Below are 11,233 nucleotides of genomic sequence, written 5' to 3'. Positions count from 1 at the left end.
GTTGCCCGGAACGTAGAATTGGCCATCACTTTCAAACTGGTTGCAATTATTGCTGTTATATGATGGAAACACTGTTGTATTTTTTTTGCATTTTATGGTTCGGGCGTTGACTTCTAAGGCCCTAACTATTCAATCCGTTGGAGCAACGACCTAGGGTGAAGCCTAGGTTGCTCAGAAAGTAGAAATGACCATAAGTATCATACTGGTTGCAATTATTCGTTTTATACGATGGAAAAACTGTTGTACTTATATTGTATTTTAAGCTTCTGGCGTTCACTTCTTAGGCCCTAACTATTCGATCTGGTGGAACAACGCCGTAGAGTGAAGCCTAGGTTGCCCGGAACGTAAAAATGACCATTACTTTCACACTATTTTCAATTATTCCTTTTATACGATGGACAAGCTGTTGTATTTATATCGTATTTTATGCTTCTGGCGTTTACTTCTAAGGACCTAACTATTCGATCTGGTGGAGCAACGCCCTAGAGTGAATCCTAGGTTGCACGGAATGTAGAAATGACCATAACTTTCACACTGGTTGCAATTATTCGTTTTATACGATGGAAACGCTGTTGTATTTATATCGTATTTTATGCTTCTGGCGTTTACTTCCAAGGACTTAACTATTCGATCTGGTGGAGCAACTCCCTAGAGTGAAGCCTAGGTTGCTCGGAATGTAGAAATGACCATAACTTTCACACTTGTTGCAATTATTCGTTTTATACGATGGAAAAGCTGTTGTATTTATATCGTATTTTATGCTTCTGGCGTTGACTTCTTAGGCCCTAACTATTCGATCTGGTGGAACAACGCCGTAGAGTGAAGCCTAGGTTGCCCGGAACGTAGAAATGACCATTACTTTCACACTGGTTGCAATTATTCCTGTTATAAGATGGAAAGACTGTTATATTTATATTGTATTTTATGCTTCTGGCGTTCACTTCTAAGGACCTAACTATTCGATCTGGGGGAGCAACGCCCTAGAGTGAAGCCTAGGGTGCTCGGAACGTAGAAATGACCATTACTTTCACACTGGTTGCAATTATTCGTTTTATACGATGGAAACACTGTTGTATTTTTATTGCATTTTATGCTTCGGGCGTTGACTTCTAAGGCCCTAACTATTCAATCTGTTGGAGCAACGCCCTAGGGTGAATCCTAGGTTCCTCGGTACGTAGAAATGACCATTACTTTCAAACTATTTTCAATTATTCCTTTTATACGATGGACAAGCTGTTGTATTTATATCGTATTTTATGCTTCTGGCGTTTACTTCTAAGGACCTAACTGTTTGATCTGGCGGAGCAACGCCCTAGAGTGAAGCCTAGGTTGCCCGGAACGTAAAAATGACCATTACTTTCACACTATTTTCAATTATTCCTTTTATACGATGGACAAGCTGTTGTATTTATATCGTATGTTATGCTTCTGGCGTTGACTTCTTAGGCCGTAACGATTCGTTCTGGTGGAGCAACGCCCTGGAGTGAAACCTAGGTTGCCCGGAACGTAGAATTGGCCATCAGTTTCAAACTGGTTGCAATTATTCCTGTTATAGGATGGAAACACTGTTGTATTTTTTTTGCATTTTATGGTTCGGGCGTTCACTTCTAAGGTCCTAACTATTGAATCTGTTGGAGCAACGCCCTAGGGTGATGCCTAGCTTGCTCGGAAAGTAGAAATGACCATAAGTATCATACTGGTTGCAATTATTCGTTTTATACGATGGAAACGCTGTTGTATTTTTATTGCATTTTATGCTTCGGGCGTTGACTTCTAAGGCCCTAACTATTCAATCTGTTGGAGCAACGCCCTAGGGTGAAGCCTAGGTTCCTCGGAAAGTAGAAATGACCATCAGTTTCATACTGGTTGCAATTATTCGTTTTATACGATGGAAAAACTGTTGTATTTATATTGTATTTTATGCTTCTGGCGTTGACTTCTAAGGCCCTAGCTATTCGATCTGGTGGGACAACACCGTAGAGTGAAGCCTAGGTTGCCTGGAACGTAGAAATGACCATCACTTTCACACGGGTTGCAATTATTCCTTTTATACAATGGAAAAACTGTTCTATTTATTTTGTATTTTATGCTTCGGGCGTTGACTTCTAAGGCCCTAACTGTTTGATCTGGCGGAGGAACGCCCTAGAGTGAAGCCTAGGTTGCCCGGAACGTAGAAATGACCATAACTTTCACACTGGTTGCTATTATTCCTTTTATACGATGGAAAAACCGTTATATTTATTTTGTATTTTATGCTTCTGACGTTCACTTCTTAGGCCCTAACTATTCGATCTGGTGGAACAACGCCGTAGAGTGAAGCCTAGGTTGCCCGGAACATAGAAATGACCATTACTTTCACACTGCTGGCAATTATTCCTTTTATACGATGGAAAAGCTGTTGTATTTATATCGTATTTTATGCTTCTGGCGTTTACTTCTAAGGACCTAACTATTCGATCTGGGGGAGCAACGCCCTAGAGTGAAGCCTAGGGTGGTCGGAACGTAGAAATGACCATTACTTTCACACTGGTTGCAATTATTCGTTTTATACGATGGAAAAGCTGTTGTACTTATAACGTATGTTATGCTTCTGGCGTTGACGTCTTAGGCCGTAACGATTCGTTCTGGTGGAGCAACGCCCTGGAGTGAAACCTAGGTTGCCCGGAACGTAGAATTGGCCATCACTTTCAAACTGGCTGCAATTAATCCTGTTATACATTGGAAAAACTGTGGTATTTTTATTGCATTTTATGCTTCTGGCGTTCACTTCTTAGGCCCTAACTATTCGATCTGGTGGAACAACGGCCTAGGGAGAAGCCTAGCTTGCCCGGAACGTACAAATGACCATTACCTTCACACTGTTTGCAATTATTCCTTTTATACGATGGAAAAGCTGTTTCATTTATATCGTATTTTATGCTTCTGGCGTTTACTTCTAAGGACCCAACTATTCGTTCTGGTGGAGCAACGCCCTGGAGTGAAACCTAGGTTGCCCGGAACGTAGAATTGGCCATCACTTTCAGGCTGGTTGCAATTATTCCTGTTATAAGATGGAAACACTGTTGTATTTTTTTTGCATTTTATGGTTCGGGCGTTGACTTCTAAGGCCCTAACTATTCAATCCGTTGGAGCAACGCCCTAGGGTGATGCCTAGGTTGCTCGGAAAGTAGAAATAACCATAAGTTTCATACTGGTTGCAATTATTCGTTTTATACGATGGAAAAACTGTTGTACTTATATTGCATTTTATGCTTCTGGCGTTGACTTCTTAGGCCCTAACTATTCAATCTGGTGGAACAACGCCCTAGAGTGAAGCATAGGTTGCCTGGAACGTAGAAATGACCATCACTTTCACACGGGTTGCAATTATTCCTGTTATAGGATGGAAAGACTGTTATATTTATATAGTGTTTTATGCTTCTTGCGTTTACTTCTAAGGACCTAACTATTCGACCTGGTGGAGCAACGCCCTAGAATGAAGCCTAGGTTGCTCGGAATGTAGAAATGACCATAACTTTCGCACTGGTTGCAATTATTCGTTTTATACGATGGAAAAGCTGTTGTATTTATATCGTATTTTATGCTTCTGGCGTTGACTTCTAAGGCTCTAACTATTCGATCTGGTGGAGCAACGCCCTAGAGGGACGCCTAGGTTGCCCGGAACGTAGAATTGGCCATCACTTTCAAACTGGTTGCAATTATTCCTGTTATAAGATGGAAAAACTGTTGTATTTTTTTTGCATTTTATGGTTCGGGCGTTGACTTCTAAGGCCCTAACTATTCAATCCGTTGGAGCAACGCCCTAGGGTGAAGCCTAGGTTACACGGAATGTGGAAATGACCATAAGTTTCATACTGGTTGCAATTATTCGTTTTATACGATGGAAAAACTGTTGTACTTATATTGCATTTTATGCTTCTGACGTTGACTTCTAAGGCACTATCTATTCGATCTGGTGGAGCAACGCCCTAGAGAGAAGCCTAGGTTGCCCGGAACGTAGACTTGACCATCACTTTCAAACTGGTTGCAATTATTCCTGTTATATGATGGAAACGCTGTTGTATTTTTTTTGCATTTTATGGTTCGGGCGTTCACTTCTAAGGTCCTAACTATTGAATCTGTTGGAGCAACGCCCTAGGGTGAATCCTAGCTTGCTCGGAAAGTAGAAATGACCATAAGTATCATACTGGTTGCAATTATTCGTTTTATACGATGGAAACACTGTTGTATTTTTATTGCATTTTATGCTTCGGGCGTTGACTTCTAAGGCCCTAACTATTCAATCTGTTGGAGCAACGCCCTAGGGTGAAGCCTAGGTTCCTCGGAAAGTAGAAATGACCATCAGTTTCATACTGGTTGCAATTATTCGTTTTATACGATGGAAAAACTGTTGTATTTATATTGTATTTTATGCTTCTGGCGTTGACTTCTAAGGCCCTAGCTATTCGATCTAGTGGAGCAACGCCCTAGAGTGAAGCCTAGGTTCCTCGGAAAGTAGAAATGACCATCACTTTCACACGGGTTGCAATTATTCCTGTTATAGGATGGAAAGACTGTTATATTTATATAGTGTTTTATGCTTCTGGCGTTCACTTCTTAGGCCCTAACTATTCGATCTGGTGGAAGAACGCCGTAGAGTGAAGCCTAGGTTGCCCGGAACGTAGAAATGACCATTACTTTCACACTGTCTGCAATTATTCCTTTTATACGATGGAAAGACTGTTATATTTATATTGTATTTTATGCTTCTGGCGTTCACTTCTTAGGCCCTAACTATTCGATCTGGTGGGACAACACCGTAGAGTGAAGCCTAGGTTGCCTGGAACGTAGAAATGACCATCACTTTCACACGGGTTGCAATTATTCCTGTTATAGGATGGAAAGACTGTTGTATTTTTATTGTATTTTATACTTCAGGCGTTGAATTCTGAGGCCGTAGCTATTCGATGTGGTGGAAGAACGCCATAGAGTGAAGCCTAGGTTGCCCGGAACGTAGAAATGACCATAAGCTTCATACTGGTTGCAATTATTAGTTTTATACGTTGGAAAAACTGTTGTATCTATATTGTATTTTATGCTTTGGGCGTTCACTTCTTAGGCCCTAACTATTCGATCTGGTGGAGCAACGCCCTATGGTGAAACCTAGGTTGCCCGGAACGTAGAAATGACCATAACTTTTACACTGGTAGCAATTATTCCTTTTATACAATGGAAAAACTGTTCTATTTATTTTGTATTTTATGCTTCGGGCGTTGACTTCTAAGGCCCTAACTGTTTGATCTGGCGGAGGAACGCCCTAGAGTGAAGCCTAGGTTGCCCGGAACGTAGAAATGACCATAACTTTCACACTGGTTGCTATTATTTGTTTTATACGATGGAAAAACCGTTATATTTATTTTGCATTTTATGCTTCTGGCGTTTACTTCTAAGGACCTAACTATTCGATCTGGGGGAGCAACGCCCTAGAGTGAAGCCTAGGGTGGTCGGAACGTAGAAATGACCATTACTTTCACACTGGTTGCAATTATTCGTTTTATACGATGGAAAAGCTGTTGTACTTATATCGTATGTTATGCTTCTGGCGTTGACTTCTTAGGCCGTAACGATTCGTTCTGGTGCAGCAACGCCCTGGAGTGAAACCTAGGTTGCCCGGAACGTAGAATTGGCCATCACTTTCAAACTGGTTGCAATTATTCCTGTTATAAGATGGAAAAACTGTTGTATTTTTTTTGCATTTTATGGTTCGGGCGTTGACTTCTAAGGCCCTAACTATTCAATCCGTTGGAGCAACGCCCTAGGGTGAAGCCTAGGTTACACGGAATGTGGAAATGACCATAACTTTCACGCTGGTTGCAATTATTCGTTTTATACGATGGAAACGCTGTTGTATTTATATTGCATTTTATGCGTCTGGCGTTGACTTCTAAGGCACTATCTATTCGATCTGGTGGAGCAACGCCCTAGAGAGAAGCCTAGGTTGCCCGGAACGTAGACTTGACCATCACTTTCAAACTGGTTGCAATTATTCCTGTTATATGATGGAAACGCTGTTGTATTTTTTTTGCATTTTATGGTTCGGGCGTTCACTTCTAAGGTCCTAACTATTCAATCTGTTGGAGCAACGCCCTAGGGTGAAGCCTAGCTTGCTCGGAAAGTAGAAATGACCATAAGTTTCATACTGGTTGCAATTATTCGTTTTATACGATGGAAACACTGTTGTATTTTTATTGCATTTTATGCTTCGGGCGTTGGCTTCTAAAGCCCTAACTATTCAATCTGTTGGAGCAACGCCCTAGGGTGAAGCCTAGGTTGCTCGGAAAGTAGAAATGACCATCAGTTTCATACTGGTTGCAATTATTCGTTTTATACGATAGAAAAAGTGTTGAATTTATATTGTATTTTATGCTTCTGGCGTTCACTTCTAAGGCCCTAGCAATTCGGTCTAGAGGAGCAACGCCCTAGAGTGAAGCCTAGGTTGCCCAGAAAGGAGAAATGACCATCACTTTCAAACTGGTTGCAATTAATCCTGTTATACGATGGAAAAACTGTTGTATTTTTATTGCATTTTATGCTTCTGGCGTTCACTTCTTAGGCCCTAACTATTCGATCTGGTGGAACAACGGCCTAGGGTGAAGCCTAGCTTGCCCGGAACGTAGAAATGACCATTACTTTCACACTGGTTACAATTATTCGTTTTATACGATGGAATAGCTGTTGTATTTATATCGTATTTTATGCTTCTGGCGTTGACTTCTAAGGCCCTAGCTGTTCGATCTAGTGGAGCAACGCCCTAGAGTGAAGCCTAGGTTGCCCGGAAGGGAGAAATGACCATCACGTTCAAACTGGTTGCAATTATTCGTTTTATACGATGGAAAAACTGTTGTATTTATATTGTATTTTATGCTTCTGGCGTTGACTTCTAAGGCCCTAGCTGTTCGATCTAGTGGAGCAACGCCCTAGAGTGATGCCTAGGTTGCACGGAAGGGAGAAATGACCATCACGTTCAAACTGGTTGCAATTAATCCTTTTATACGATGGAAAAGCTGTTGTATCTATATTGTATTTTGTGCTTCTGGCGTTTACTTCTAAGGACCTAGCTATTCGATCTGGTGGAGCAACGCCCTAGAGTAAAGCCTAGGTTACACGGAATGTGGAAATGACCATAACTTTCACACTGGTTGCAATTATTCGTTTTATACGATGGAAACGCTGTTGTATTTATATTGTATTTTATGCGTCTGGCGTTGACGTCTAAGGCACTATCTATTCGATCTGGTGGAGCAACGCCCTAGAGAGAAGCCTAGGTTGCCCGGAACGTAGAATTGACCATCACTTTCAAACTGGTTACAATTATTCCTGTTATATGATGGAAACACTGTTGTATTTTTCTTGCATTTTATGTTTCGGGCGTTCACTTCTAAGGTCCTAACTATTCAATCTGGTGGAGCAACGCCCTAGAGTGAAGCCTAGGTTACACGGAATGTGGAAATGACCATAACTTTTACACTGGTTGCAATTATTCGTTTTATACGATGGATACGCTGTTGTATTTATATTGTATTTTATGCGTCTGGCGTTGACTTCTAAGGCACTATCTATTCGATCTGGTGGAGCAACGCCCTAGAGAGAAGCCTAGGTTGCCCGGAACGTAGAATTGACCATCACTTTCAAACTGGTTGCAATTATTCCTGTTATATGATGGAAACGCTGTTGTATTTTTTCTTGCATTTTATGGTTCGGGCGTTCACTTCTAAGGTCCTAACTATTCAATCTGTTGGAGCAACGCCCTAGGGTGAAGCCTAGGTTGCTCGGAAAGTAGAAATGACTATAAGCTTCATACTGGTTACAATTATTCGTTTTATACGATGGAAAAGCTGTTGTATTTATATTGTATTTTATGCCTCTGGCGTTGACTTCTAAGGCCGTAGCTATTAGATGTGGTGGAGCAACGCCCTAGAGAGACGCCTAGGTTGCTCGGAACGTAGAAATGACCATTACTTTCACACTGGTTGCAATTATTCGTTATATACGATGGAAAAGCTGTTGTATTTATATCGTATTTTATGCTTCTGGCGTTGACTTCTTAGGCCGTAACTATTCGGTCTGGTGGAACAACGCCCTGGAGTGAAACCTAGGTTGCCCGGAACGTAGAATTGGCCATCACTTTCAAACTGGTTGCAATTATTGCTGTCATATGATGGAAACACTGTTGTATTTTTTTTGCATTTTATGGTTCGGGCTTTCACTTCTAAGGTCCTAACTATTCAATCTGTTGGAGCAACGCCCTAGGGTGAAGCCTAGCTTGCTCGGAAAGTAGGAATGACCATCAGTTTCATACTGGTTGCAATTATCCGTTTTATACGATGGAAAAACTGTTGAATGTATATTGTATTTTATGCTTCTGGCGTTGACTTCTAAGGCCCTAGCAATTCGGTCTAGTGGAGCAACGCCCTAGAGTGAAGCCTAGGTTGCCCGGAAAGGAGAAATGACCATCACTTTCAAACTGGTTGCAATTAATCCTGTTATACGATGGAAAAACTGTTGTATTTTTATTGCATTTTATGCTTCTGGCGTTCACTTCTTAGGTCCTAACTATTCGATCTGGTGGAACAACGGCCTAGGGTGAAGCCTAGCTTGCCCGGAACGTAGAAATGACCATTACTTTCACACTGGTTACAATTATTCGTTTTATACGATGGAATAGCTGTTGTATTTATATCGTATTTTATGCTTCTGGCGTTCACTTCTTAGGCACTAACTATTCGATCTGGTGGAACGACGGCCTAGTGTGAAGCCCAGCTTGCACGGAACGTAAAAATGACCATTACTTTCACACTGGTTACAAGTATTCATTTCATGCGATGGAGAAACTGTTGTATTTATATTGTATTTTATGCTTCTGGCGTTTACTTCTAAGGACCTAACTATTTGATCTGGTGGAGCAACGCCCTAGAGTGAAGCCTAGGTTACACGGAATGTGGAAATGACCATAACTTTCACACTGGTTGCAATTATTCGTTTTATACGATGGAAAAGCTGTTGTATTTATATTGTATTTTATGCCTCTGGCGTTGACTTCTAAGGCCGTAGCTATTAGATGTGGTGGAGCAACGCCCTAGAGAGACGCCTAGGGTGCTCGGAACGTAGAAATGACCATTACTTTCACACTGGTTGCAATTATTCGTTATATACGATGGAAAAGCTGTTGTATTTATATCGTATTTTATGCTACTGGCGTTGACTTCTAAGGCACTAACTATTCGATCTGGTGGAGCAACGCCCTAGAGTGAAGCCTAGGTTGCCCGGAAGGTAGAATTGGCCATAAGTTTCATACTGGTTGCAATTATTCGTTTTATACGATGGAAAAACTGTTGTATTTTTATTGCATTTTATGAGTCTGGCGTTGACTTCTAAGCCACTATCTATTCGATCTGGTGGAGCAACGCCCTAGAGAGAAGCCTAGGTTGCCCGGAACGTAGAATTGGCCATCACTTTCAAACTGGTTGCAATTATTCCTGTTATATGATGAAAACACTGTTGTATTTTTTTTGCATTTTATGGTTCGGGCGTTCACTTCTAAGGTCCTAACTATTCAATCTGTTGGAGCAACGCCCTAGGGTGAAGCCTAGCTTGCTCGGAAAGTAGAAACGAGCATAAGTTTCATACTGGTTGCAATTATTAGTTTTATACGATGTAAACACTGTTGTATTTTTGTTGCATTTTATGCTTCGGGCGTTGGCTTCTAAGGCCCTAACTACTCAATCTGTTGGAGCAACGCCCTAGGGTGAAGCCTAGGTTGCTCGGAAAGTAGAAATGACCATCAGTTTCATACTGGTTGCAATTATTCGTTTTATACGATGGAAACACTGTTGTATTTTTATTGCATTTTATGCTTCGGGCGTTGACTTCTAAGGCCCTAGCAATTCGGTCTAGTGGAGCAAGGCCCTAGAGTGAAGCCTAGGTTGCCCGGAAAGGAGAAATGACCATCACTTTCAAACTGGTTGCAATTATTCCTGTTATATGATGGAAACGCTGTTGTATTTTTTCTTGCATTTTATGGTTCGGGCGTTCACTTCTAAGGTCCTAACTATTCAATCTGTTGGAGCAACGCCCTAGGGTGAAGCCTAGGTTGCTCGGAAAGTAGAAATGACTATAAGTTTCATACTGGTTACAATTATTCGTTTTATACGATTGAATAGCTGTTGTATTTATATCGTATTTTATGCTTCTGGCGTTGACTTCTTAGGCCGTGACTATTCAGTCTGGTGGAGCAACGCCCTGGAGTGAAACCTAGGTTGCCCGGTACGTAGAATTGGCCATCACTTTCAAACTGGTTGCAATTATTCCTGTTATATGATGGAAACACTATTGTATTTTTTTTGCATTTTATGGATCGGGCGTTGACTTCTAAGGCCCTAACTATTCAATCCGTTGGAGCAACGCCATTAGGGTGAAGCCTAGGTTGCTCGGAAAGTAGAAATGACCATAAGTTTCATACTGGTTGCAATTATTCGTTTTATACGATGGAAAAACTGTTGCATTCATATTGTATTTTATGCTTCTGGCGTTGACTTCTAAGGCCCTAGCTGTTCGATCTAGTGGAGCAGCGCCCTAGAGTGAAGCCTAGGTTGCCCGGAAGGTAGAATTGGCCATCACTTTCAAACTGGTTGCAATTATTCGTTGTATACGATGGAGAAACTGTTGTATTTATATTGTATTTTATGCTACTGGCGTTGACTTCTAAGGCACTAACTATTCGATCTGGTGGAGCAACGCCCTAGAGTGAAGCCTAGGTTGCCCGGAACGTAGAATTGGTCATCACTTTCAAACTGGTTGCAATTATTCCTGTTATATGATGGAAACACTGTCGTATTTTTATTGCATTTTATGCTTCGGGCGTTGACTTCTAAGGCCCTAACTATTCAATCTGTTGGAGCAACGCCCTAGGGTGAAGCCTAGGTTGCTCGGAAAGTAGAAATGACCATCAGTTTTATACTGGTTACAATTAATCGTTTTATACGATGGAAAAGCTGTTGTATTTATATCGTATTTTATGCTTCTGGCGTTGACTTCTACGGCACTAACTATTCGATTTGGTGGAGCAACGCCCTGGAGTGAGACCTAGGTTGCCCGGAACGTAGAATTGGCCATCACTTTCAAACTAGTTGCAATTATTCCTGTTATATGATGGAAACACTGTTGTATTTTTTTTGCATTTTATGGTTCGGGCGTT

This window comes from Calliopsis andreniformis, unplaced genomic scaffold (genome assembly GCF_051401765.1).
Source record: "Calliopsis andreniformis isolate RMS-2024a unplaced genomic scaffold, iyCalAndr_principal scaffold0025, whole genome shotgun sequence".
NCBI classification, from domain to species: Eukaryota; Metazoa; Arthropoda; class Insecta; order Hymenoptera; family Andrenidae; genus Calliopsis; species Calliopsis andreniformis.
The sequence above is the reverse complement of the archived record's forward strand: the minus strand, read 5'-3'. Positions refer to the sequence as shown.